Source organism: Haliaeetus leucocephalus, unplaced genomic scaffold (assembly GCF_000737465.1).
Source record: "Haliaeetus leucocephalus isolate CR32 unplaced genomic scaffold, Haliaeetus_leucocephalus-4.0 Scaffold2, whole genome shotgun sequence".
Lineage (NCBI taxonomy): Eukaryota > Metazoa > Chordata > Aves > Accipitriformes > Accipitridae > Haliaeetus > Haliaeetus leucocephalus.
Window position 1 is genome coordinate 11,756,985 of NW_010972438.1, and position 4,462 is coordinate 11,761,446.

Genomic DNA, 4,462 nt, shown 5'->3' on the forward strand with positions numbered 1-4,462 from the left:
TTTACACAAAGAGCGCCCTTCTGGCAGACAAAGCATCCCGCGGCGTTGTCACCGGCGCTGCCCCCGGGCCCTGGCTTTGCTCCTCGGCCACCGCGTTTCCCCCCCGGGAAGGTGGCGGCGGGGCTCGGACTCCGGCCCCGGCCGTCGCTCGGCCAGGCTTTGGGGGCGTTTGGTCTCGGCAGCCGTCTCCTGCTGGAGGGGGAAACACGAGGGAGCGTGAGCTGGCAGGTGCCTGGGAGGCCGGGGTCTCGTCTCTCCTCCCAAAAAAGAGCGGTCCCCGGCACCGGTCAGCCACCGCTCACAGCTGGAGGACAAAGTACGGCCGGGGCGATCGGCAGGAGGAATGAGCGGGGCGAGGGTTTGTCTTGCGTTGGGTTTCGTTGCAACGCCAAGCCGGTGCTTTTTTCCTGCAGGCAAACGGGTATATGACTCAAATACGTCTTTGCTCTCCTACCTGCATCTCCTCTAGTTCTGTTAATGAAAGGATACAGCGTCATACAGACTCGCTAGGCATTTATCATATAACCCCTGCTGAAGACTTAGTAAGATCCTCTCTACCGCAAAATACCATTTGCATTGTGGGGGCAGACTGGCGCGGAAAAGGAGATTTTGGGCCATCTGTGTTCCGCTGAAGTCCCGCGGTGCTGGCCTTGCGCTGGGAACAGCAGAGGTGGACCAAAGAAGACCAAATGGTCCCCACAGCCTTGCGCCCCCAGGCTTTCCCAGACACGAGACCCTACCGTCCTACACCACAAACTAGGATGGCAGCCACTGGGCGACACACCTTTGCAGCCCATCACCTCTGGGTAGGCTGCCAGGGGATCAAATTCTGTCACAGCAGCCTCCCGGGAGGTGTCTAGGAAAGGCGGATTTCTTTGGCTGGTCCATGCAAAGGCACAGAGCTGCACCCCTTCTGCACAGCCCTTGCTGGCAGTACAGTATGCCAAATACAGCATGCCACAGTCACACAAGCAATTTTCCCTGACTCCAGTGCACTCTGTGATTTTCCAGTATCCAAGCTGACCTGCTAAGTGACTAAGTCTCTTCGCTGAAAAATAGATACAGCTATAGGATATACGCAGCTAACTGATGACATATCTCCACTAAACAGCCTGGTTTAAACTAATAACATGATGTAGTGCATGCTGCCACCTACGTCTTCTCCCTGATTCAGGTTTCTCCTGTACTGCAGCTTCGGATTCGTAGGCATCCTTTGCTGAAGGCAGCTAGCATTCGGTGAGACTCCGCGAGGGACCACAAACACAGGTGGCTCTGGCCGCGTTAAGGAACAAAGCAAAACATTTCTCACCAGCTCAGCCACTTGTTCAGTTGCAGTGAGGATGCCTCGATGCAGATTAGGAACCAGCAGTCACATCGGTGAAATGTAAGTGGTGGCTGGAGCCTCATCTGTGCTAAGGATCCTGCCAGCACAGCTGTACCACTGACAGCAGTGGAATATTTTGCTCAAGTTCTCTAGAGGAATCAAAGCCTGTATTTTCTGTCTCTGGCTCTCCCTTGTTCTGTTGCTCCTCACTCATTAAAAGAAAAGTCAGCCACACAAAGCACATGGTTGCTCTCTGTGTTTAAAAAAAAAATATGTTTGGGGTAAAAAAACAACAGCCAAAGCTGTTTTGAAGTCAGAGGCATGTAAACAGTACCTGGAACTAAGTGGAATAATAATAATAATAATTAGTCCTTTTGTGTCATAAATATGTGCATCGCTGTCTGCTGTTTCATTATGAGACAGCACAACTTCTGAGAATGTGCCTGATTAATATTTGGGGGAACTCTGCCTTCAGCAGCAGCAGCATACGGCAGCTCTAGTGCCTCCAGCTCCCCCGGCTCTCTTATGTAACCGAAATCACAAGTTGGAGCCCAAATTACAAAGCGTAAGCATGTGTATAATATTAAGCATATAAATGGTGCCTGAAATTACTGTCCTTTTTCCTGTAGATCTGGCTTTAATCTATTAGTATTTTTATTTCTGCAGTTCTATTGATTTCAATGTGCACTGGTGCCATTCATAGCGTAATCAAGCCTAACCCCTTTAAAACCCCACCATGAAGGCATTAACCCAAACTTAACTAAGACAGGCCAAAATCACTCCAGCTACACGTAGATGTAGTTCAAATGACTTGTGTATCAGATCTCGAGCGTATCCAGCATTAAGACGCCCCAGAAAGCAGAATATCGTACCCCTGTGGCTGCTTTGCAGACCAGGCAGAGCGGCAGGTTTTTGCACCCCAGCCCAAGACACGGGTTAGCAATCACCTTCCTTTGCATTTTCCCTTTTAGAGACTGTTCTCGCCATTAACATGCTGAGCTGCTTCCTGGAGTTTCAAGGTGTTGGGTGCTGATACAGTGAGCGCCTCTTGTATCTGTTTAATCCAATAACATAACTCTTTTTTAATCTCCACGTCTGGGTCACAGGGTTTTAAAAAGACACTGGGCCAAATCCCCAGCTTGGCTACGACGCGTGGAAATCTACCAAGAAGGCACGAATGTCAGAAGAGATTCGCTGTATTTGCACCCTGTAAAAGAGGTCTCGAGGGGCAGGGATGCGAGAGCCTAATTTCGCAGATGGATGCATATTAACACAAGTGTATGGCAGAGTTAGATCAGATTTCTATCAGGGGAGGTGGAGGGAGGGAGGGATATCACACCGGGATCTCAAATATGCTCATCAGCAAATTCGCATTCATTTGAAAATAAAAATTGATTTAATATTTCTTCCTTTTTCAGGAGGAAAACTTGTTTCTTTTCAATGTGTGGCTGCTAAAGGGAACATGATGTTTCATGGACTCAGGACCAAGGCAGGGCAAGAACAAGGAGGAGGTTTTGCAGGAACTGGGAAGATTTTACTTATCAACATTAAAAAAAAAAAAAGGCAAAACTTATCCAGGCACAATGTCCAGCGGAAATCTAGGCGACAAGTTGACAGCACTGTCTGTGAAGATGGGTATAAGCAAGAATGGCAAAAAGATGGTCTGAATAAGTGCATCGCATTAATGATTCTTCGAACACAAATCTCCTATACAAAGCTTTATGGGGGCAACCTTCGGGGTTCCCCTGTATAGCAAAGGATCCTGACCTTGAAAAAGGGAGGCAGATTTTGTAAGGGATTTGAACATCATGCAGTGACTCTGGATTGCAGATTTTAAGCATTACTAAATTGGGGAATAAAATTGTTGCTATTGCTATTACATACCAGGATATCTCACTAATCCACACAATCCACTAAGTTGCTGTAGTTTTAGTCCGTGTTTATTTTAGATGAAATTATGGCCTGGACAGTTAATTTTTCTTAGTTTATCCATTTAAATCATGTAATCAAACAGAAAACAAAATGTGACTTGTGCTTTTTGGTACACTCCCCATCACGTGAACCTGCCAGTGATGGAGCCCCACACCCAGTTTGTGAGTTAAACACCGTGGCAACTAAAAACCCCAGGTCTTCTTGAAAAGTAGCTCCATTGCATTAAATTCTCTGATTTTAATGCTATCGGTGGCCTATTTTGCTTTTATTTCAGGCTGCCTAGCCATTATGGGATTGCCTCCACTGGTCCTTTCCTTACATCAAGCTAATTACATACTAACTTGAGGCACTTAGCAAGCCTGAAAGGATGGAGCAGGTCCTTTCCGAACACCAGTTGAGTTTAGAAATGCCTGTTCCTTTACAGGGGCTGATTCCTAAAATGAGGGGCAAACCCAGAGGAACCAAAGTAGTCACGCTGGCTTTTGGAAAAAATGAAGTGTCTCAAGTTAATTGACAGTCAGCTACCTGGACATAAAAAACTCTCATATATCCAAAGGTTTTCACCGGGATTTTTGAGAGCTCCTGAGCAATTTCAAGTCCTTGAAAGGAATGCACTATAGAATGAAAAATATAGGTATTATTAAAGAATGTCTCCAAACTGAAAGCCAGCCAGTTTCATAAAAATGAGCTAAAAACCAATAACACATACTCTGTCTCCTGCTGGATGCTGTATGAACCGTATGTTTTGCATTTTTGAAGTCACTTCTAAAACAATGTTTTTTTTTTCACTGTTGCTATTGGGAAGAACAGTAAAAGAACTATGCATAAATGAGGTTAAAGTAATCTGATTAAAAAAATAAACAACGTGCTTTCATCTTCAATTCATATCCAGTCATTTGGGATCAAACTTTAAAAAAAATAGATAAAAATTCAGAAAGGATTTTGAAGGACGACTGTTTCCCTTTAAGATTAATGATAAACATACTTGTGTGTTCAAGGGAGAATAGATCCAGTGTTATGTAACAGGATAAAGAAACAAAATCCTTTTTCCTTAAATTAAAATAACCAGTATATGTGTGGATTTTAGTCAATCACCGAAAATTCAGGAAAATTCTTTCACAATTGCATTCCACATACTAAAATCGGCGTCTTGTAACTTTTAAACAGAATCACAACAATTAAAGACAAAAAAGATTTTTTTTTTTC

At 44.8% G+C, this 4,462-nt stretch overlaps 1 long non-coding RNA gene across 2 annotated transcripts in view; it reads left to right on the plus strand.

Annotated features, from left to right (window-relative positions):
* Positions 1–4,056, plus strand: part of LOC104834342 — a 5,470-nt gene extending 1,414 nt beyond the window's left edge. The window contains exons 1-3 of one of the 2 annotated variants that reach the window (XR_774613.1): positions 7–421; positions 1,175–1,384; positions 2,743–4,056. This is a non-coding gene — a long non-coding RNA (uncharacterized LOC104834342). Of the gene's footprint in view, positions 1–6; positions 422–1,174; positions 1,385–2,742 lie in introns of those variants that run through there. The other variant, XR_774612.1, reaches the window with a different exon arrangement.
* Positions 4,057–4,462: the final 406 nt, after the last annotated feature.